At 40.2% G+C, this 25587-nt stretch overlaps 1 protein-coding gene across 8 annotated transcripts in view; it reads right to left on the bottom strand.

The window, feature by feature from the left end:
* The window catches only part of TUT4 (terminal uridylyl transferase 4), a 168248-nt gene that overhangs the window by 85749 nt on the left and 56912 nt on the right, over positions 1–25587 (bottom strand). For 6 of the 8 annotated variants that reach the window (XM_036347481.1, XM_036347478.1, XM_036347483.1 and 3 more), the window contains exons 1-2: positions 19449–19463; positions 18911–19076 (exon numbers count right to left, since the gene is read on the bottom strand). The exons of 1 other annotated variant lie outside the window; for it this stretch is intronic. The gene's annotated coding sequence lies outside the window, so the exon portion shown is untranslated. Of the gene's footprint in view, positions 1–18910; positions 19077–19448; positions 19464–25587 lie in introns of those variants that run through there. One more of the 8 variants, XM_036347484.1, reaches the window with a different exon arrangement.

The following is a 25587-nucleotide window of genomic DNA, read 5'->3' on the forward strand; positions in this document are numbered from 1 at the left end:
TACTTGGTTAATTTATTAAATTACATATTTGGGCAATAGAATACCTCTAATAATATAAGCATACATCATATAAACACAAAAATATTACCTAAAATAAAAAGCTCAGAACATAGTTTGTTTACTCCCAATTACCTATATTTATGCCAAAGCATATTTCAAAAATAAATAAATAGAAAATTAACTAGTTGTCTCCACTGAAACATCTTATTCGACTTGGACCCGATTTTTATAATTCCTATTTGTAATACAGTTCTCTACATTCTCTGTCATAATCTCTGTCTAGATTATCATCCTTTTTTTTAAAAAAAAAATCTTATTAGTTTTTCTAAATTATTTTATAAAGTAATATTTCAAAATATGACAATTAAAATTTAAGCCAAAACCATACTAGATTTCACCATTACTTTTTTGTTGAACTAACATTATTTTCCGATAAAAAGCTATAGCACTTTTATACAATAAATATCCTGGGTTTTGGACATTTGAATTTATTTAATTAATGCATTTTCTTTCATTATTTTTTAAATTTTTATTTACTGATTTTTAGAGACAGAGGGAGGAAGTGAGAGAGGTGGAGGAGGAGAGTGAAAGAAAGAGAAACGTAGATTTGTTATTCCACCTATTTATGCAATCATTGGTTGATTCTTTTATATTCTCCAAGCAGAGACCAAAATTGCAATCTTGGTATTATCAGGAGGAAACTCTAACCAACTGAGCAACCCTGCCAGGGCTCTTTCATTATTTTTGGTAAGCTGTTTTACTGTCAAACAGTTGTCAAATATTTGATTATGCCTCAATTCTTATAGAAACTGCTTCAGGTTCCTAATTTTAAAAATGGGTACTATTTCTAAAAGATTAGTTTTAGAAATAACTGAAATAACTGAAATATTTTAAATTGTCTAATACTATTCTACAATAAAGACTCTTTAATAATTTTGTAGCTGTCATCTTACTGACAAAGACCATAAATAATAAAGATTTGCTACAGCAACACTGATTCACAATTCTGTTTAATAAATCTTTATGGACACACTATTCCTCCACTCAATTAAAAAAAACTCTACATATTAAGATTGCATATATAAATAAAAGCTACAAAGCTTTTTAAAAATCAATATATACTTAATTAATATAAGTACGTAAATGCTAGTGGGGAATTCAAGATTCAGAAAATTGCCAGGTTTCACTTTAAGGGAAAGACAAAGAACGTCCAGGTCAACTGAAAAAGTCTGAAGACCAACAATTACAAGCATTATTGGATGAAGATGCGTGTCAAACTCAAAAACAACTTGCAGAAAGATTAAACGTTGCTCAGCAAACAATTTCCGATCATTTAAAGAATGGGAAAGATTTTAAAGGAAGAAAAATGGGTGCCACATCAACTGAATGAAAGACAAATGGAAAACCGAAAAGTCATGAGTAAAAAAGACAAATGGAAAACTGAAAAGTCAACAGCACAAAAGAAAGTCTTTTTTGCATCTAATTGTGACTAGCAATGAAAAGTGGATTTATTTTGAGAATCCCAGATGCACAAAATCATAGGTTGATCCATGTCAACCATCAACATCAACTGCAAGGCCAAATCGCTTCGGAAAGAAGACAATGCTCTGTGTTTGGTGGGATCAGGGAGGTGTGGTATATTATGAGCTTCTAAAACCAGGTGAAACAGTTAATTCTGATCGCTACCGACAACAAATAATCAATGTGAACCATGCTTTGATCGTGAAAAGACCAGACTGCTCCAGAAGACAAAGCAAATTAATTTTGCTTCATGAAGACACACCATCACACACTTCAAAACCAGTTAAAGACATGTTAAAAGATCTTGCCTGGGAAGTATTAACCCACCCGCTGTATTCACCAGACCTTGCTCCTTCAGATTACCACTTGTGCCCATCGATGGCACACGCACTTTCTGAGCAGCACTTCAAAACATACAAAAAAATGGAAAATTGGGTCTCTGAATGGTTTGCCTCAAAACAAGAAAAGTTCTATTGGGACGGTACCCACAAATTACCTGAAAGATGGGGAAATGTGTAACTAATGGTGGACATTACTTTGAATAAAGCACTTTTGATGTTACTCTTGAAACTATCATGTTTTCTTTGATTACAAAATCCACACTATTAACCGGTACACCTGGTATATCCATTACCTATGGATATACACTATAGGGTGGTGAAGGCCTGAGATAGGGTGGGAACTGGTGGAGGGGGGCTATGGGGGGAAAGTGAGAATATCTATAATACTCGCAACAACAAAGGTTTAAAAATAAATATTTAGAATAAGCAAATTCATAGAGACAAAGTAAAACAGATGGTATCAGGGGCTGGGGGGCAGAGGGAAATTGGGAGTTATTGCTTAACAGGTACAAAGTTTCTGTTTGGGATGATAGAATTGTTCTCTAGATAGTGATGACGGTTACACAACATTGTTAATGTACTAAGGCCACTGAATTGTACACTAAAAAAGGGTTAAAAAGGTAAACTTTATGTTATGTATATTTTACCACAATAAAAAAAATTTAAACTCAAAAACATTCTAATCAAAATAATGTGCATTAAGATTATATAAAAAGTATCATGGATGTCATATTTTAAACATTAATCACTCCTGAAAACAGCTAAAGGTTTTAGAAAATATAACTTTTTATATGGGTAAATCAACAGACAGAATTTTTTATGAACAAAGGCAAGTGGAACTGTTCCTCCCCTTTCAAAGCCAGTTTTGTGAATAAATGAGATTTCTAAACTTAATTACCTAGATACTAACCCACAACCTGATTATCTAGGTTTCCTTGATTATTCAAGCCTTTTCCTTCTTTGTTCATTTGGTAAGCCTTTTTGGCCATTTTATTATACATTAGGATCTTCAACAGCAGTAGTCAAAAGGAAGTGTAAATAACACTTTTTTCATAAGCAATTTATTGGTTAAAACAGCCTCAGATTGCTAGTTGTTTTTTGTTTTTATTCCAATGAGATGCAGAGATTAATCTTGATTCCTAAAATACCAAAGCCACCAATCAAGGAGTAATATGCTAATGATATGCTAAGGCCCCTCAACTGCTTGCTATAACATGCACTGACCACCAGGGGGCAGTTGCTCCAACCAGTAAGTTAGCTTGTTGCTGGGGCAGATTGGGACTGAGCCGATCAGGACTGAGTGAGATGGGCCAGACATGCCCTGGAGCCCTCCCTCAGTTGCTTTGCAGCTGGCCGACCTCCCACATCACTCCCTGGCCCCGATTGTACACCGGGTGGGGTCCCTCGGCCTGGCCTGCGCCCTCTCACAATCTGGGACTCCTCGGGGATGTCAGAGAGCTGGTTTCGGCCCAACGGCGGAACAACAGGTTGCTATGATGCACACTGTCCAACAGGGGTCAGATGCTCAATGCAAGAGCTGCCCCCTGGTGGTCAGTGCGCTCCCACAGGGGGAGCACCGCTCATCCAGAAGCAGGGCTCACAGCTGGCGAGCACAGCGGTGGTGGTGGGAGCTTCTTCCACCTCCACAGCAGCACTAAGGATGTCCCGACTGCCGGCTTAGGCTGCTCCCCGTGGCACTGTCAGTCAGACATCCCCCAAGGGCTCCTGGACTGCGAGAGGGTGCAGGCTGGGCTGAAGGACCCTCCTGCGCCCCCCTCCCCCCCAGTGTATGAATTTCGTGCACTGGGCCTCTAGTTTAATTATAAGCAGAAGAGTGGCATAATTTATGTTTTAGGTTAACGTCAGTAAAACAGGAGCACAGAGTGGTGAAGAAAAGTAGATGAGTTAGTAAAGTAAATGACAGTAATTACCAATAATAGTAAAAAGCATTAGGAGGTTATTTAGGGCCTTATCACAAGCAATTTCGGTTAAGTTGGGGAGAGGGAGAAGCTGTATTAAAGTTAAATGGGTTGCTTTCCAGAGGACCTTTCAGACTCTTCAATATGCTAATGAGCATGATAAATCTGACAGATATAATTTACAACATTTGCCTAGAAGGAGCCTCTTTTGCCAAGACCACCTATCGATACACATCTGAAAGAAGCGCAAGGAAAACAGATTTTATAACACTGTTCTACGAAACTGAGTGAGAAAAGCAGAGGGCAGCAGAGGGCTTAAGACAGAGGTAAAACAACAGCAAATGCAAGGAGCAGGAAAGAAATCTAAAACACTTTCAAGCTGTGATAAGAAGCTAACTAAATATAAAACACCAGTCTACTAGCTTATACAATTTGCAGCTATTTAAATTCATAGTAAGCAGGAAATTGACAATGAATATTTCAATAGGGTAAGGAAACACAACAGTAATGGTACTGGTTGGGGGAAGGATAAAGCCAAAGAGAGACGACATATAGAGAGATAAAGAATAAATCAGAAAACTAAAGAAACAAGAAAAAATGCTCATATAGATATTTAGCAGATTTTGGTTGGAAGTAGAACCATTTTCAAACCATATGATTAGGTATGTCCAGAAAAGTATACTTGAATATCACTGCAATACAAAAATTAAGAAAAAATAAAGTTAAGGTGCTAGATGAAGTTCAAATGTAATGATCCCAACTGCCCAATATGATGTCAAGAATTACACCAAAGTATCAGTGAGTAAAGAAGAGTGACCTACAGATTCCTAAACTAAACAAACAGCATTAGATATACAGACAGCAGGGAACCAGTTTTTAAAAAAGAGGAATTTCAGCCCAGCAAATGTAGTTCAGTGGTTGAGCATCAACCTATGAACCAAGAGGTCAAAGTTCGAGTCCTGGTCAGGACACATGTCCGGGTTATGTGCTCGATCCACAGTGGGGAGCATGCTGGAGACAATGCTTCTCTCTCATTACTGATGTTTCTCTCTCTCCCTCTTCCTTCCTCTCTCTGAAATCAATAAAAATACATTTTTTTTAAAAAAAAAAAAAAAGAGGAACTTTACAGGAGAATAGAAGAATAAACAGACAATATGTAGAAAAATATGGGTCTGGTTTCCTGGCCTTGAGGAAACAGGTGTGAGGAAAATAAGGTACATCCCTGAGAAGATTTAGAGTGGTTCTCAACCTATTTTCTATTCCAATACAACTGAAAAATAAATATAAAGAGGGTAACTGTGATTGGTTTATAGCCTCCCAAAAATATAAAAAGGAACACAAGAATGAGGGGAGGGAGGATATCTGGTGAGTGGTTTATAAGGATTTACAGAGTGATTATGAAATACCTTCCTGAAGAAGTATAAAAATCACTGGTTGAAAACTGGTACTGTCACATAAAGCTTAAATACAAGTTCCAAATACAGTGGGGCCTTGACTTATGAGTGTCCCAACTAACAAGTTTTTTGAGATACCAGCTGTCTCTCGGCTGATTTTTTGCATTGAGTTGATAGAGTAATTTGAGTTAACGAGCTCCTTAATGAGCTCGGTCTCGGAATGAATTAAACTTGTAAGTCAAGGCCCCACTGTACAAATTTTTATCTATATGACATAATTCAAGATACTGTCACATAACAATACCACAAGCTCCTACATAAGCTCTTATAAATATTTCAATTTAAAAATATATTTTTATGATTCAGCATCAGCTAATATATATCTAGTAATCATTTATTTTATGCATCTGCGAAGTTAACACAGTCTTGTTGTGTTTCCATTTTATATATTACTAGAGGCCCGGTGCACGAATTCATGTACCAGTGGGGTCCCTCAGCCTGGCCTGTGGGATCAGGCCAAAACCACCTCTCTGACATCCCACAAGGGGTCCTGGATTGTCAGAGGGTGCAGGCCAAGCCAAGGACCCCACTGGTGCATGATCGGGGCTGGGAAGGGATGCGGGAGGTTGAGCAGCCGGAGAGGGACCGTGGGAGGCTCCAGGGCGTGTCCGGCCCATCTCACTCAGTCCCAATAGGCTGGACTCCAGCAGCAAGCTAACCTGCCAGAGTGTCTGCGCCCCTGGTGGTAAGTGCACATCATAGAAACTGGTCAACCAGTCTACGTCTGCCCCCTGGTGGTCAGTGCATGTCACAGTGAGCGGTTGAGCAGCCTTAGCATATCATTAGCATATTACACTTTGGTTGAATGGCCAACTGGATGACCTGACACTTAGCATATTAGGCTTTTATTATATAAGATTGAGGCACCCTGAGTTTATGACTTGCCTAAAATGACACAAATGGGACTGGTTTATGACTAACAAGAAACAAGAGTCCCAATTTTTGGTCCTAGAGCATGTCTCTTAGCCTAAACCAGTGGTTCTCAAACTTTTTGATCTCAGGATATTTATCCTCTTAAAAATTACCCAGAATCCAAAGAACTTTTGTATATGTGTGGGTTATTGCTATTGAAATTTATGTCGCTAGATTTTAAAACGGAGAATTTTCTCATATACAAGAATATATTAACTTATTCTATGATTCCAATATTACCCTAATGCCAAAACCAGACAAGATATCACAAAAAATTATAGACTAAAGTCTCTTATGAATATAAATGTAAAAATCCTCAACAAAATACTAACCAACCAAATCCAGCAACGAAAGGATTATATGCCAGGAATAAGGGGTATCTATTCCAGGAAATGCAAGGTTGGCTCAACATATGAAAATCAATTGGTGTATACACCATGTTAAAAGAATAAAAGACAAAAATCACGTAGTCATCTCAATAAACCAAAAAAGCATTTGATAAAATTAATCATCTAACACCCATTTATGATAAAAAATACTCAACAAACTAGTTAGAGAAAGTAATCTTCTCAGCCTGACAAAGGGCATCTAATAAGAAAAACCCACAAGTTTATTTCACCATTAAGGTGAAAGACTAAATGTTTTCTCTTCTAAGGGCAGAAACAAGACAAAAACGTCTGCTGTTTTCACTTTTATTCAACACTAGAGGCCTGATGCACGAAAATTCATGCAAGAGTAGGCCTTCCTTCCCCTGGCTGCCGGCACCAGCTTCCCTCTGGCACCTGGAACCCGGGATGCTTCCCTTCAGCCCTGGCTTCATCTGGAAGGACATCTGGAATGACACCCGGAAGGATATTCATTCTAATTAGCATATTATCCTTTTATTATTATAGATTGTACTAAGCAGGAAAATTAGACAATTAAAAGAAATAAAAGGCATCCAGAGTGGGAAGTTATAGTGCTTTATACATTTATGCAAAAAGCATTATTCATAATAGTAAAAAATTAAATGCCCAGTCTAATTAAATGCCTAACAATAAGGAACTGGTTAAGCAAACTCTGGCACTTTCTCTTGTGTGATATTTTGCAGCTTCTAAAACTACATTTACAAATAATTCTTAATGATGTGGTCAAATCCTTATAAAACTTTAAGTAAAAAGTTATACACAAAGTGTGACTACAACTATGGTAAAAGGCCTAGCGTGGGAGGTGGGTGTGGGCTAGAAGGCTCAATGGGGAAAAGGGGGGACATCTGTAATACTTTCAACAATAAAGATAAATTAAAAAATGCATTAAAGGAAACATGCCAAAAAGTTGTTTCTATTGATAATCCTAAAATAGTGAGGTTGTGGCCTATTGTTACTGTTATTATATTCTTTATATTTTCCTATATTTTCTATGATTTTCTACTAAGTGCATATAATACTATTATAATCAGAAAAATGTTTATTTTTAAGTATCTGAAAAATCAGGGAACTAAATGTTTATTAACATAAAAGTAATTTAGTAAAAATAATTTTACAAAAGATTTAGAAGTTGTAAAAAACATGCTAAGGGAACTAAAACAAAATTGTTAAAGGAATAAAACACTTTTTAAAATACTTATTTTTATTTTAGTAAAACAAGTGGTTATGAAGACTATATAACAACATGAGAAATGCTTATTTTTTAAGGTTAAATGAAAACAGTCAAAATAATTAAGATTAAAACTCTTCAGCCCAGCACTTTAAACAACTACACTCAGCCTCACAATAAACCCACAAAAAGAACTTCCCTACATGTACTCTTGAACCTCCCCATCCTTTGCATTCTTGCTCTTTGCTTCCTCATTTTAGACATGTATTTCTGATTTGGGCAAAGGAGGGTGAATAAACATGTCTCTAAATAAGATACACAAATGATGCCCTGGCCTGTGTGGCTCAGTTGTTTGGGTGTAGTCCCTTGCACCAAAAGGTTGCCGGTTGAATTCCCAGTCAAGGCACATGCCCAGGTTGCAGGCAGGGGGCATGCAGGAGGCAGCTGATTGATGTTTGCTCTCACTTCAATGCTTCTTTCTCTCTCTCCCTCACCCTTCTTCTCTTCTCTAAAAATTCAATTTAAAAATATCTTCAAAACAAAAAAGATACACAAATGGCCAACAGGAATATGAAGAGGTGTTCAATATTCATTAGTCATTAGGAAAAAGCAAATCAAAATCACAATGCAATACCCACTTCACCTGCTAGAATAGCTACAATTTTTTGTTAATCCTCATCCAAGGATATTTTTCCAGTGATTTTTTAGAGAGTGAAAGTGGGGGAGAGGGGAGAAAAGAGAAACATGGATGTGAGAGAGACATATCAATTGATTGACTCCAGCATATGCCCCAACTGGGCTGGGGATAGAACTTGCAATTGACCTGAGAATGGAATCCCCAACCCTCCAGTGCACGGCTTTCGTTCTCACTGCTGAACCACAATAGCCAGGGCAGGATGACTAAAATTTAAAAGATGGATAATAACAAGTGTTGATAAGGATATGGAAAAATTAGAACCCTCATACATTACTAGTTGGAATAGAAACTGGTGCAGCAAACTCTTGGAAAATAGTTTGACAGATCCCCATAAGGGAAAGCATAAATTTATCAAAACACCCATCAATTCAACTCCTGGGTATATACTCAAGAGAAATGAAAGCATACATTTACACGATTACTTTTGCATGAATACTCATAGCAACAATACTCATAACAGCTAGAGTGGAAACAACCCAAATGTCTATCAAATGATGAATAAGCAAAATCTGGTATCTCTATAGAATACATTCCATAGAAATGTAATATTATCTTCTACATATATAAAAGGCTAAGTGACTGACCATATGTAAGTCCGACCAACCAGCCAGTACATATGATGCACACTGGCAATTTAAAAATAAACATTGAGGAGAAACCAAAATGGCGGCATAGGTAAACACTGGAGATTGCTGCCTTGCACAACCACTTCGAAAATACAACTAAAAGACAAAACGGACATCATCCAGAACCACAGGAAGGCTGGCTGAGTGGAAATTCTACAACTAGAAAGAAAGAGAAAAGCATACCAAGACTCAGAGGAGGTGCGGTGCAGAAGTAAAATACAGAGGTACAGAGGCACATGCGGAGAGGGTTGGCAGCTGAGGACACGGTTGTCTTTTTCAATCAGGAGAGAGTCTCAAGCTCTGAGCTCCAATTCCGGGTGAGTCTCTGGGGACCCAGACTCATATGGGAGAAACTGGGCTGTCTGGCATCAGTCGGAACTCGAGGGCAGCTTTCTCTCGGGGGTGCTTGCAGCGATTACCAGGACACTGAGAAGCAGGGCCTTTGAGGGCAGGACTGAGAGCAGCCATACTGCTCGCTCCGCCCTGATGATCCTCTGGGACCCTGCCCCGCCCGAGCCACGAGGCTTTTGCATATGAAAGGCCTGGCCCTTTGCAATCTGATAATTACCTAACAAACTGTAGCTGGCCCAAGGCCCCAGGGCAACTTGCATTGCTTCACAGCTGGCTCCTGCTGGATAGCCTCATGCAGAGGCTAGATTAGCACCTCCTTTGAGATCCAGGAGCCAGTGTCCCGGGTGGTCGGAGTGGGACCATACAGATTGCAGCTCCTCAGATTCATAAAGGACACACTCAGGGGGCAGTGAGCACCAAAGCCCCATTGAAGCAAGTCTTGCCCCGGAGGGGTGTCTCCAGCACAGAAGTTCTCCCACTGCAGACACAGCTGATTCTCACAACCAATTGGCCTGGAGGTCAATCCCTTCCAGTGATACCTACAACAATCAAGGCTTAACTACAACAAGACTGAGCACAAAGCCCACAAAGGGGTGCACCAAGAGTGTCCACCTCAGGTAATTGCAGAGGCTGAGCCACTGGGCCCTATAGGACACCTAGCGCAGAAAGCCACTCTATCGACACAGCGAAGCATAAAAAAATGCGGAGACAAAGAAACAGGACACAAATGACAGAAATGGAGGAAAGCAAACTACTGGATATAGAGTTCAAAACCACGCTTTTAAGGTTTCTCAAGAATTTTCTAGAAACCGCCGATAACCTTAATGAGACCCTCAAGAAATCTAATGAGACCCTCGATGTTGTGATAAAGGACCAACTAGAAATTAAGCATACACTGACTGAAATAAAGAATATTATACAGACCCCCAACAGCAGACTAGAGGATCGCAAGAATCAAGTCAAAGATTTGAAATACAAAGAAGCAAAAAACACCCAACCGGAAAAGCAAAATGAAAAAAGAATCCAAAAATATGAAGATAGTGTAAGGAGCCTCTGGAACAGCTTCAAGCGTACCAACATTCGAATTATAGGGGTGCCAGAAGAAGAGAGAGAGCAAGATATTGAAAACCTATTTGAAGAAATAATGACAGGAAACTTCCCCTTCCTGGTGAAAGAAATAGACTTACAAGTCCAGGAAGCACAGAGAACCCCAAACAAAAGGAATCCAAAGAGGACCACACCAAGACACATCATAATAAAAATGCCAAGAGCAAAAGACAAAGAAAGAATCTTAAAAGCAGCAACAGAAAGAAACTCAGTTACCTACAAGGGAGTACCCATATGACTGTCAGCTGATTTCTCAACAGAAACTATGCAGGCCAGAAGGGAGCGGCAAGAAATATTCAAAGTGATGAATACCAAGAACCTACAACCAAGATTACTTTATCCAGCAAAGCTATCATTCAGAATTGAAGGTCAGATAAAGAGCTTCACTGATAAGAAAAAGCTAAAGGAGTTCATCACCACCAAACCAGTATTATATGAAATGCTGAAAGGCATCCTTTAAGAAGAGGAAGAAGAAAATGGTAAAGATACAAACTATGAACAACAAATACACATCTATCAATAAGTAAATCTAAAAATCAAGTGAATAAATAATCTGATGAGCAGAATAAACTGGTGATTATAATAGAATCAGGGGCATAGAAAGGGAGTGGACTGACTATTCTCAGGGGGGAAAGGGGTGTGGGCGATGCAGGAAGAGACTGAACAAAAATCGTGCACCTATGGATGAGGACAGTGGGGGATGGGGGTGAGGGCGGAGGGTAGGGTGGGAAACGGGTTGAGGGGAGCTATGGGGGGGGGAAGAGGAACAACTGTAATAATCTGAACAATAAAGATTTAATTTTTAAAAAATAAGTAAATAAAAATAAACATTGATTCTTGTATGCACGATACATATAAAGCTCTCGCTGGTGCCAATCACACGCGTGTTTCGATCTGTCATTGTGGATTGTGAATTTGATTGTTTTTGTTAACATTCTTAATGTGACATTCTTTTAATGTACAGGAATCCGTGCACTGGGCCACTAGTTCGGTCATAAAAAGGAATGAAGTGCTAATATGTGATACAATATGGATGAACCTTAAAAACATTACATGCTTAGTGAAAGAAGCCAGGAACAAAAAAGCATGTTGTATGATTCTATTTATATGAAATGTCCAGAATAGGCAAATCCATAGATAGAAAGTAATTTAGTGATTGCCAAAGACTAGGGGAGTGGGGGCGAAGGAGTGATTGCTAATGGGCACAGGATTTCTTTTTGGAAAGATGAAAATGTTCTGGAATTATCAGACTGACAGCTGTCAGAAGGGAGGGAGGTTGTGAGTCTGGGTGAAAAAGGTAAAGGGCTTAAGAAAAACATATGCTCACAGACAGACAATGGTATGGTGATTTGACTTGGGGTGGTGAACACACAATACAGTATACAGATGATGTATTATAGAACTGTCCTCCTAATACCTATATAATTTTATTTACCAATGTAACCCCAATAAATTCAATTTTTTAAAAAAGAAAATGTTCTGAAATTAGATACTTGTGATGATTACATAACCTTACGAATATACACTGAACTGTATACTTTTTAAGGGTTAGTTTTGTAAATATTTTTTTTATTGATTTGGGAGAGGGAGAAAGAGATAGAAACATCAATGATGAGAGAGAATCATTGACTGGCTGCCTCCTGCACACCCACTACTGGGTATCGAGCCAGTAACCCGGGCATGTGCCCTGAAAGGGAATCAAAAGAACCATGACCTCCTGGTTCATAGGTCAATGATCAACCACTGAGCATACGGGCTGGGCTAAAAGGGTGAGTTTTATTACATCTCAAAGAAAAAGAGACAGAAAGCATACATGGTAACACTTTCCATTAGCCACCAAAGCAATGTTTTCACATATTGTGTAGGCATTACTCTACATTCCAGATGAGAGAAGAGGGGAAAAGGCAACTATTGTCTTATTATTACTACAAAAACAGTTGTGACTCAGAGACCACCGTCCCCCTAAAAAGTCCCCATAGTTTGAATACCACTGGCCTAAACTAAGCACAAGATTGGAGCTTAAACACTTAATGACTAATCAATTTTTAACCCCTACAGAAGTGATGGCGAACCTATGACACGCGTGTCAGAGGTGACACACGAACTCATTTTTTTGGTTGATTTTTCTTTGTTAAATGGCATTTAAATATATAAAATAAACATCAAAAATATAAGTCTTTGTTTTACTATGGTTGCAAATATCAAAAAATTTCTATATGTGACACGGCACCAGAGTTAAGTTAGGGTTTTTCAAAATGCTGACACGCCGAGCTCAAAAGGTTTGCCATCACTGCCCTAAAGCTTCGAAATGGCGTCCAGTTCTAAGTCTGCTTTTATTAGTGATGATGATATTGCTAAATATGTCAGTTCTTGCTGTGAAGATGACGATTTTGTGGAAGATATTGGAGAAGGGGGTCCCTCTATTTTAACATTATATGTTTTGTTCAAACTTTTTTTTCTACTAGTACTTTACAATACAATCAGCAAACAATGTATGTCAAAGATGAAAACAAGCCGAAACTGGTTTGGCTCAGTGGATAGAGCGTCGGCCTGTGGACTGAAAGGTCCCAGGTTCGATTCCGGTCAAGGGCATGTACCTGGGTTGCGGGCGTGTCCCCAGTGGGACATGTGCGGGAGGCGGCTGATCGATGTTTCTCTCTCATCGATGTTTCTAACTCTCTATCTCTCTCCCTTCCTCTCTGTAAGAAATCAATAAAAAATATATTTAAAAAAAAAAAAGATGAAAACAAATGTAGTAAAGGTTTCCTTAAGTTTTTGAATATATAACTTCATTTACTTGTGAGTCATAATTTTTTCCCTAAACTGCTGTAAAATCAGCAAAAATGCCTTGGCAATTTTAGCATAGTTCCTAGGATATTGGTTGGCACTCACAGGGTTAATGATAATTATTTAAATTACAATGTATAGCTCAGACTGACAAAAATGCAATCAGGTTTCATTATGTACAATTTAATTCTACTTTAGATTCTTTTATAATCTTTTTTTTGTTACAGAAAAGGCTGAGGAACCTGTTCTTTTTTTAAAAATATATTTTATTGATTTTTTACAGAGAGGAAGGGAGAGGGATAGAGAGTTAGAAACATCGATGAGAAACATCGACCAGCTGCCTCCTGCACATCCCCCACTGGGGATGTGCCCGCAACCAAGGTACATGCCCTTGACCGGAATCGAACCCGGGACCCTTGAGTCCACAGGCCGACACTCTATCCACTGGGCCAAACCGGCCAGGGCTACTTTAGATTCTTAAAAAATATTTTTAAATCTTTATTGTCAAAAATTTGAAAAATATTTTTTGACAATCCATATGATTATACTAAATTTAACACCCTCTGCATACTAAATTCTGACAACCTAAAATTGAGGTGCAAAACAGTATAGTGATTAAGAGCTATGAATCTAGAATCAGAAACCTGGAATTCAAATTCAAACTAGCTGTGAGATCTTGTCCAAGGTCCTAAACCCTTCTACCCCTACTTTCCTCACCTGTAAATAAAGTTAACATAAAAAAGGTTTTGTGAGGACTGAGTTAATGCTTCTAAGATCTTCAGAAAGAAACTAGAGGCCCAGTGCATGAAATTTATGCACTGGCCGGGGGTGGGAGGCAGGGGATGCCTGCGCCCTCTTGCAGTCCGGGAGCCCTCAGGGGATATCCAACTGACAGCTTAGGCCCACTCCCCGCCATGAGCCCAGCTTCTGGCTGAGCAGCGCTCCCCCTGTGGGAGCACACTGACCACCAGGGGGCAGCTCCTTATTGAGCATCTGCCCCTGGTGGTCAGTGTGTGTCATAGAGACCAGTCATTTCGCTGTTCAGTCAATTTGTATATTAGTTTTGTATTATATAGGATTAGCACAAAGCAACTATGAAGTAAATTACCTATTGGCATTGTAAATCAAATATCTATTTAGAATTACCAGACTATTGTGTGCTTACAAACATACCTACTTATTTCTGATAGTACAGGCTACTTTGTGTAAAGATTAGGACTTTGCTCATCTTTATTGATGACTGTTGCACTTGCATGAATGCTTCTCCTTCTTTCCAGCTCACACGCCCCAATGCCTTATCTAGGTTGCTTTCTAGGAACCCAGACCAAGGAGTGAAAAAACTTCCTGAGTAACTATAACAAGCTGATTTCTCCTAAAGGCATTATTATCTCAAAAGAACCTTCTAAAATAGTAAACATTCTTAGACAGTAAGATTTGAATTCAGGATTCTCAAAAAAAACAGTCTGGAACACAGTAACTATAGAGAAGAGAGGAGAGTGACATGGAAAAGATGGCATTACTATCCACTGAAAACAGGTAAAAGCTGTTGATAAGGAAGCCAAGGAGAAAGAAATACTAAACTAGGAGTCATAATGCATATCTCTGATCACAGCTCAACCATTATCTCACTTGATGATCCCAATCTAAAAAAAATCCAAATGCCTTAATTTAACATACACAATAACCTGCATAATCTGACTGCTACTTCCAACCATTTCTCTCAACTGCTCTATCCATAAATCCTCAATTCCTGACACAATGAATTTCTCACTTTTTCCTATATATACACCAAGCCCCATAACAACTTATCTTTGCATATATTATTCCTTATCTCCAGAATGATCTCGTCTATCCCCTTCTTCACCCAGCAAACTCCTATACATCCCTCAAATGCCAGCTTCTTCCCTCTGAACTCCCACTATCTAGGGCAGTGATTTTCAACCAGTGCAGGCACACTAGTGTACTGCAAGAATTTTTTTTTTTTAATATATTTTATTGATTTTTCTACAGAGAGGAAGGGAGAGAGATAGAGAGCCAGAAACATCGACGAGAGAGAAACATCAGCTGCCTCCTGCACATCTCCCACTGGGGATGTGCCCGCAACCAAGGCACATGCCCTTGACCGGAACCGAACCCGGGACCCCTCAGTCCGCAGGCCGACGCTCCATCCACCGAGCCAAACCGGTCTTGGCAAGAATTTTTAAAACATGCAATACCTGACTAGTTAGGGGCACTGACCTCTTTTCCCTTAGATTAGCAAATTAAAAAATGATAACAGCCAACACAATAGTCGTCCAGTGTGGATGAATCAAAATTATACTTTTTTTTTTTTTTGGTCACAACAGCAAAAAATCTATTTTTTGGTGTGCTGCAGAATTTTACTAATTAGTTTATGTGTGCTATGATTTTTTTTTTAAAGGTTGAAAATTGCTGATGTAGTGTGCTGTGATTTATCTGTATTATATGTAGATTGAGTTTTCTGAAAGGAGAGACTGTCTCCAATAATTCTGTATTTCTACAGCCTAGCAACATCTAGCATGAAGTATAAATGAAATGCAAGTTTGATGAAATTAATAATTAAATGATGAATGAATGAGCAACCTTACACAGTTTCTCCTATAAAATTAAGAAAATACTTGATACATATTGAGAAGTAAAATGGCCTATATAATTTTAAGAGCACACAGAGCTGCTTTGAATTTAACGCTATGATCTTCAGCAAATTACTTAACCTCTAAGTCAGACATTCATCATCTACAAAACAGGTTTCATAGGGTTGTTACAATGAGCAAGTGAAAAAAAACAAAAACCTAAATTTCCAATAGTGCCTGGAACAAAACATGTACTCAAATACATGATAGTTCCCTTTTCTCTCCCCTATTAACTCACAGGATAATTATGGGCATTCAATCAGATAATTTGATATGAAAACAATCTGGAAACTGTAACACATCACACAAATTAAATCTCTCATTTAAGGGGGGGAAATCTAAATTGTTCATCTTTGCATTTATATACCTTTTCTTATTTTTGAATTCTAAGAAACACTTGGAAACATTATGCTGATTTTTGAACATTTCCCCAAATTATGCAATTATCTAGGATTCTAAAATTAAAACTTAGTTTAGTGTAAATAATCCTAATTTGTCTAAAATTAAGAACAATATCTACATATTCAGCATTAATCTAGTGTCCTTTTCCCTTGTCTGTTTTAGGTCTTTCTAGAACTGTTCTTTTTTTTTTAGAACATAAATCTACAGTAATGACTCCAACTGAATTTTGTAACATTATTTTATAAATTCAAGCAGTTGTAGTTTACTTTAGAAAGTAATACATCTCACTGAATTGTTATAGCAAAGTGATCTGATTTTTTTTTTAAGGATAAACAAAATTTAATGGTAAGTCTTGCTTAATCTTTCCCTGAAACTAGAAACGTTCTGTAGAAAACAAATTCAAACACCTAACTCTACCCACAGATCCTGATTTTACCTTCTATAAAGAACACAGTTAATGGTGCTTATTATGCATGTCAAGGTTAACTTTGAGGTCAAAAAAAGTTCTCTAATTACTATTATTAAAATAAATCTGCTCTGAGAATAAAAATTTTCTTTAAACAGCTTTTTATTAATCAGAGATATTTAAAATTACAATTACAAAGTTTTATTTTAAAAGGTCTAAAATTATAATGTAGACACTGTACTGTCCTAGCTAACTTATCTAAAAATAAATGTACTTCAAGGTGTGATTTAGAATTTACAAAATTGAACTAAATTTTAGTGCATGTTAATGACTTGTTAATTTATCTGTATTACTAACAACTTAACCTAGTTCAATGAAAAGACTATTGTATTATTTCAAAGAAGCTTTATGTTTTTTCATTTTCCACACTAGTCAAATGAAAAATTGCTAACAGCAGGAAAACTTATCTAAATGAGCTCTTTTTAAAAAATAGCTTTCTTTTATTTTACATACATTTTAAAGCATAAATGACTTAAAATTCTTATCTTCCCCAAAGTATACGGTTTTTTTGTGTATTGGCTTGAGAGAAAGAGAAACATTGATTTGTTATTCCACTTATTTATGCTTTCATTGGTTGCTTCTTGTATGTGTCCTGACTTGGGATAGAACCCTGAAACTTAGCACATGGGGATGATGCTCTAACCAACTCCACTACCTGGCCAGGGCTCCAAAGTATACGGTTTTTAAAAAGCCCTCGTTAAATTTTGTTTACAAAAGCATTACAGCACACTAAACACTAGTGCATTCATTATCTTAAGCGCGGCTTTCTAAATGAATCAATAGTTCATCATTTTACAAGTTGTGACTAATCAGTACTAGGATGCAGTATAGTGCAGCAATTTCTAAGGAGATATACACGAGTTCTGAGCCCAAAGAAAACTTTGGCACACAACTGACTCACATACAAAATATGCCGGCTGATACTAACTCCCCCAAAAAGTCAACTTTTAAAGAAACTACCTCACAATTCGCCACCTCGGTAGGGCATTCTCTCTAAGTTATAATATCCGATTGGGGTTATCCAACTTTATTAGCTAACAGTTCTCATCACTTTAAAATCAGAAACAGGATAGGTTCTGTTTCACCAAGTGTTACCCATCTACTACAAGACTGGGGGGCGGGGGGGGGGGGTCAGCCTTTGGAAACAAAAGGTAATGTGATCCACTCCAGCTAATTAATTACTGGATGCCAACAATACACAATTCTAATAGCATTTCAGTTCACTAAGAAGTTTACCAAATGAGTGGAACGTCAAAATATATCAAAAATGAAGAAACGTGTTATACCGAAACTAAGATCTCGTGCAAGGTACAAAATTCATCTGATTAAAAAAAAAAATTTCTGCAAAGAAAACGTTTAATCAACGTTGTTAACATAACAGTAATTCATCCCATTCCGGTACGACCTGGAATCCCGACAATGTGCTGCTTTCCGATCTAAATGTCTCCTTCTTTTGCAATCCCTATACCAGGAGGACCTGAACCCTCTCGAGGAGGCGCGCAGCACCTCGGCGAGGGCTGTGTGTTTACAAATACGAATCTCGCCGTTTCCCACGTCAAAAGCGTCCACGACCATTCCACGGGGGCCGGGGGCGCGGGAGAGAGAAGGCGGGCGGGCGAGGAACGAAACACAGACCCTGCTGCCGACCAGGGCGAGCCCAGGGAGAATATGTAGGATGTTGTGCGCGTGTATTTGTTATGTATGGGCGTCTATCGGCACAGCCGAGAGGAAAGGGAGTCGCACCGGACTCGGGAAAATGCTCACGCCGATTCCGTTACCCACCAGCCGCCTCCCGGGTCTAGGGGTTTGGGCCCGGGGCTCCCGGTGGAGTCTGGCCCCCGAGCGCCCCAATGTCCTCCTCGGGCCGCCCAGGCCGCCGCCCCACCTCCCTCCTCTCTGCCTCCCCCCGGGGCACCCGGAGCCCATTCCGGCCAAGAAAGAAGCGTCGGGCCCCCGGGGAGCGGCCGAGAGGCGCTCGGGCCAGGCCGGGCCGCGGACACCTGCGAGGCACGGCACCTGAGGGCGCCCGGGGGGCGGCCCGGCCTTCCCCGAGCACACCCCCTCGGCGCCCGGGGCTCCGCCGCGGCGGGAACCCCCGTACCTGCGAGCTACAGGCGCGCGCGGCGCCTCCGCATCGCAAGGACTCCCGCTCCCCCTCCGCCTCCCGCTGCGGGTGCCGCCGCTGCAGCCGTCGCCGCCGCCGCCGCCGCTGGAGGCCGGGACACGACGAGCTCAGGACTCCACCGCCATGTCCGCCGCGCCGCGAACTGCATTGTGGGGGGGAGGGGAAGGGAGGGGGGAGGGAGAGGGAGAGGAGGGCCCGCTGAAGGGAGGGGGTCGTGGAAGGAGAGTCGGGGGATGGGGAGGGGGAGGGGAGAGAGACGGAACCCCGAGTGGACGCCCGCCCCGGGGTGGGATAGGAGATCGACGCCGCCGGGGGGTCGGGGGGAGGCCTGCGGATGAGATGCAGGGGAATGCGTTCGGGGGGCCCCCTCCCTGGGTTCTGGGGGCCCCTGCGCACAGCGAAACCCGGGCGGGGGCTGTGCGCGCCGGTGGGGGAGGGGCGACGCTCGGGGGCTCGTGGCGGCGGCTGGAAACAATGGAAGGAGGAGGGCGAGGTGGGAGGGCGGTGCACTCACCCTCACGCCGGGGCCGGGACGGGCGCGGGAAGGCTGGCGGCCGGGAGGAGGGGGCTGGGCCGCAGCGTCGGGGGAGGGTCGCGGTCACTGGGGAGAGGCGGGGCCTAGGAGCGGGGGTCCGGAGGCCTGGCCCCCGCCGGGGCCGCGCGGGGGAGCGGCGCGAGGAGGCCGGGATGCGGGAGGAGGCGGGGGTCGCGCGCACTGCCGCGCCGCTCAGGTCTCGCTCCAGCCCGGGTCTCGCTCGAGACCCCCCCAAAGGGGAAGAAGATCCCGAAGCCCACCCCGCGCCTCGTTCAGAGAGTGGTCCCCGGGAAGGAAACCCGGCCGTGGGCGGGCACCCCGGGCCGGGCTCCCCGGCGGCCCTCTGAGCTCCAGCGGGAAGCCCGACTGGAAGACTCGGGATTCACCTTTGCCACTAGCACCCCGAAAAGCTGGATCCGTTTCTGTATCAAAGACATTCGGGAGTTAAGGCGTTCAGCAGAGAAGTCTCAGGAGCATCACCCCAGGAAAAGGGTCTAGAGTCAGACATTAGTTTCACGTGGGTTTGGAGTCAACTACCGTCCCTGGGCCGCCTGCCCTACCTGCCTCGTTTGTAATATGTTAGCTCCCTGCACATAGTTATTCAAAGTCACATTCCAAGAGAACTATGGTTTGGTACGTGGGTTTAAAAAAAAAAAAAAAAAGACCCCAGCCTTGGAGATTATTCAACCAACCTCTGGCCACAAAGCTGGACAACTCACACAACTAGGATCCTCGCATTTGACAAATGCTGGGCAGGAAAAGGATATAAGGATGCGGGGAGGGGGGGAGTGAGTGCTGGAGCATGCTAAGCCCTAAGTATTTACAAGATAAGGCCTTAGCAAGTTTTCTTATAATATGACTCGGAGACGAACCTGTAAGAGGTTAGAGAAGGACATTTGCTCTCTGCGCAGTCCATCTACTCCCCATTCTCCCCCAGAACCGGATACCTCATGTGTTCGTTTACGCCCACAGGAATGGGAAGCTTGGTGAGAAGGGACCGAGAATTGCCCACTAGGTGCTAAGCATTTTAGAAGGTACTTCACGTACTTCATCATTTAATGCTCATCACAACCCCATGAAGTCGGAACTATTGTTCCTATTTACGAATGAGCAAACGAGTTCTGAGCTTAAGTGCATATTACTCCAACCTGTCTGGTGCCACAGGGCCCCAGGATAGAGCATCGAGTAGTGTATTTCAAGTCAAAAGAGCCCTGTCTGGCTGCAGCACTTATCAGCTGCATGACTTTGGGCAAATGCACCCTCTGAGTTCCCTCATCTATAGGTTTTTAAAGAAAAGAAAACCCCACAAGGGTGATGTGAGGAAAACAACAGAACACAAAAGTTAAAATCTATAGAGTCATTAAGATAATACCAACATGCCCTTCACCTTAGTGAGTAATATCAGTGTCCTTGGAGCAAGCTCAATTGAATAAAATTTCCTGATTAAGAGCAAAGCATTGAGTTAGGTGCCTAGGGACACAAAAGCAAACCAGATTCCTGTCTCCAAAAGTTCACCAATGAGCAAGGAAGGTGGTTCTATTGAGTTACAATAAAAAGCAATAGGTCATATGAACAGTCTGAGCTAATACAGAGGAGAGTGTGATAAATTCTACTTGAGTGAGGCTTTAATGGGAAGAGGTAGAAAGAAGCTGGACCTTGCAGGCTTGCCTGCTCTGTGCCAGACACATATATGTGATTCAGAGAACATAATTTAGTCTGGAGTGTACAGAAGAGAATGTGTCCAAAAACAAAAGCCAGGCCATACTGAGAATCCCAGTGACTCTCTGCTCTCATCCCTTCCATATAACTCTCTTCTACCACCTTTCCTATTCCTAAAGTCCCAGCTCAAATCCTGCCTCCTTTATTACATCTTCCTGATCACCACTCCATGAAATGTGATAACTCGATTCTCTGAACCTCTACATGTTACTTTTTTATGAGTCTGACCCAATTAGAAAATAGACCTTAGCATATGTGTGTGTGTGTGTGTGTGTGTGTGTGTGTCTGTATATTTAAAAGCCTAAGCGACCGTTATGACCGGATGACCAGCTGGTAGCTATGACATGCACTGACCACCAGGAGGCAGACGCTCAATGCAGGAGCTGCCCCCTGGTGGTCAGTCCACTCCCACAGCCAACCTCTTTCGGTCCCCTCCCCCCCCCCAGACCAGGGGACCCCACCTGTGCATGAATTCATGCACTGAGCCTCTAGTATATATATATACTAGTAAAAAACCTACACGTTGCGCTGAAAATTTTAGCAACTATAATCTTATCACAACAAAGTATGTATAGAGCAAGTATTAGTTCTACCTAAGAATGAGGAAACTTTGGGAATAAGAGGTTTAATTAGTGGCCAGTAATTCACAGTAAGTCACAGGCAGGACTAGAATACCAGTTCTGTGTGACTCGGTTCTTTCCATTGAATCACAAAGAGCTTACTGAGAAATAAAATGGGAAATGTCTGACTGCTTTGTAAAAATACACTGAGGACTTATATCGGATACTTGCAAGAAAGACCTCATGATTGTGGTTGTCTCCAAATTTAGCCTTTCACGGAAGTTCTGGGAACTCAATTTCACCCAAACTCAGGTGAAAATTACTTACAGTGAAAATCTTATTACATCATATGTAATAGGAAATATAATTTCCCAGTGGATCAATATTTATATTCTATTCTCTTCCTAAATGATAGGAAAACCTAGTCCAAATATAATCATATTGGATAAAAAGGTGATGTGGTGGGTAAATTAAATAAGAACAAGAAAGGTACCTCAGCCCTAGCTGGTTTGGCTCAGTGGATAGCGCACCCGCCTGCGGATAGAAGGGTCCCAGGTTCGATTCTGGTCGGGGGCACATGCTCAGGTTGTGGGCTCAGTCCCCAGTGGGGGGCGTGCAGGGGGCAGCCAATCGGTGATTCTCTTTCATCATTGATGTTTTTCTCTCTCTCTCTCTCTCCCTCTCCTTCTTTCTGCTCCTCTGAAATCAATAAAAATATATTTTTAAAAAAGAAAAAGAAAGGTATCTCAGAGATAAGTGTGCTCAAGCCAAGTAGATCTGCTGGTAGATTATAAAGGAAGTCACTGAACAGTTATAAGCAAGAGAGAGACATGATCGGATCTGCTGAAGATTTTTTCTGAGCCTCCTTTTCCCCCATATACCTTTTATAGACACTAGCTGATTGTGAGCTCGAGTTTAAAAGAATGCATCACCTCCATGATGGGGTCCTAACAATGTCTTCTTCACCATTGTATTCCAGCACCCAGAACAATTCTGACACATAGAAAGTACCTAGGAATTCTTGGTTGGCATCCTACATTATCTATAGAGCAGATAATCTGTTCAACGTTTAAAATTTTTGTAATTCTTACAAATAGTATACAACACCAAAGCTCCTAAGGTATATGCTCACCTCAAGGATAGTGTAAGGGATCTATTTTTGATATTTTTCATTCTCAAATAAATTAAAATATGTTAAATGCCTATTACATAGAAGTCGAGTTTCTTCTCCTCTGCCCCAGTTTAGATTTCATGTGCCCTTAGACTCACCTTAGCACATGTATGTACTTGCTACCCATTGCTTCTATTTAATTTGTTCTGAGGATTCTTTGTGTGGGATTTTAAGCTACAGCCACACCCTTTAGCTTACTTCCTTTAAACATTAGAAAGTGTCTTTTTTTAAGGTAGCATATTTTAATGTGAATGAAATCCAAGAGTAAAAAGGACAGAGTTCATATACAGTTGCGTATGTCAAGAACATAAATATATGGCAGGAGATGATACTATAAAGATAGACTAGGACCGCAGTATAAGAACCATGTATGCCATTTTTAAAAGCTGGCCTTTATTCTGAAGTTAATGGGCAGTTACAGAACATTCACAAGTAAGACAGAGAGGTGATCAGACCTGCCTTCTGCAGCGCAATTTAGAGGTGGTCATCCAACTTCTGTTTGAATATTTGTAATTATAGAGAGCTCATTCCTTCCCAGATCTATCTAACCTAGATGCTAAAAGTTCTTCCCTTCTCTGAGCTGAATTCTTCCTTCTATATGTCTATTTTTATTTAATATTGGGGGGGGGGGATAATTCTGACCTCAAAAGTAACACTAGGCCTCTTTTTCTTCATATAAAAATAAGGATGTGAATTAGATGAACTAGGGCAGGAAACAGGTCTAAAATTCTATAACTCTGACATGAACTCCTTTTTAAGTCAGCTATTTTACCTTCCTCTACTCTTTTTCTTTCTCTAAAACAAAAATGAGATTCAATTCCATTCTAACAGTTTCCCTATGACCAATTCTAATGCATTAGGACAGTTTGTACTCTGATACGCTGTCCAGAAATAAACCTTTGTATATATGGTTAAATGATTTTCAACAAAGGCGCTAAAGCCATTCAATGGGGGAAAGACAGTCTTTTCAACAAATGGTTCTGGTAAAACTGGATATTCACATGCAAAAGAATACTGTTGGATCCTTACCGAACACCAAATACAAAAATTAACTCAAAATGGATTCATGACCTAAAGTGTAAGACCTAAAACAATAAAATTCTTAGAAGGAAACGGAGGGCAAAAACTTCACAATATTGGATTCTGCAATGATTTCTTGGATATCATACCGAAGGCACCAGCAACAAAAGAACATATAGACAAACTGCACTTCATGAAAATTACATTTCTATGCATCAAAGAACAGCATCAACAGAGTAAAAAAGGCAACCAGAATGGAAGAAAATATTTGCAAATAATATACCTGAAAAGGGATTAATATCCAGAATATATAACAACAATAAAACCTGATTCTTTTTTATTTTCATGAAATAAACATAAATATTTCAAGAAAAACCTATCTTAAATATAATAATATCACATGCAATAAAAATTAATGTTTCAAGAAAAATATTTTAAATATAATAATATTACCAAAACAAAACCTGATTCAAAAATGGGCAAAAGGCTTGAATATACATTTCTCTAAAGAAGGTATACAAATGGCTAATACATACATACATCAAGAAATACCCAACATTACCAATTATCAGGGAAACACAAATCGAAACTACAATGAGATATCACCTCACACCCATATGGATCAAAAATTATATATTTTTAACCTAGAAAATAACAAGGGTTGGTGAGGATGTGCAGAAATTATGCACTGTAGATAGGAATGTAAAATAATTTAGCTGCTATGGAAAACAGTACAGTGGTTCCTCAAAAAATTAAACATTGAATTACCATATGATCCAGCAATTACACTTCTGGGCATATATTCAAAAGAATTCAAAGCAGGGTTTCAAAGAGATATTTGTATACCTATATTCATAACAGCATCATTCACAATAACTAAAAAGTAAAAGCAATTCAAGTTTCCATTGACAGATAGATAAGCAAAATGTGATCTATACATACAGTGGAGTGTTTATCGTAAAAAGAAAGGAAATTCTGACATAGGCTACAACATGGATGAACCTTGAAGACATTATCCTCAATGAAATAAGCCAGTCACAAAAAGACAAATACTGTATGATTCCAGTTATACAAGGTACTTAGAGTAGTCAAATTCATAGACAGAGAGTAGAATGGTGGTTGCGAAGGGGCTGAGAGGAGAGAAAAATTAGGAGTTATTGTTTAATAAGTATAGAGTTTTGGTTTTGTAACAGAAAGAGTTCTAGAGATGGATGGTGGTGATGATTGCACAACAATATGGGTGTACTTAATACTACTAAACTACATTTAAAATGGTAAAGATAGTAAATTTTATGTGTATTTTACCACATCTTTTTAAATTAAAAAATAAATGTCCTGCACTCTGGAGCTGCAAAGCTCTCTTTCCTCAATGAGCTCTCAGAAATGTAAACAGATAACAATACAACATTATTATTGCCATAATAAGGATATGTATAAAGTATGATTCGGACACAAATAAGGATTCATTAATTTTCCCTGGGAGAGACTAATCATTTGTTAGGGAAAGAATGATCAACAGAAGTTTGGATAATAAATACCCATGAAATATCCTTGAAGGGCGAATGAGACTTAGACAACTAACTAGAGGAGAGTAAGAGCATTTACTATGTAGAGGAGAAAAAGGACGGGGCATGTTTCAGGACATGCC

The sequence above is a fragment of the Myotis myotis genome, unplaced genomic scaffold (assembly GCF_014108235.1).
Source record: "Myotis myotis isolate mMyoMyo1 unplaced genomic scaffold, mMyoMyo1.p scaffold_m19_p_2, whole genome shotgun sequence".
Classification (NCBI taxonomy): domain Eukaryota; kingdom Metazoa; phylum Chordata; class Mammalia; order Chiroptera; family Vespertilionidae; genus Myotis; species Myotis myotis.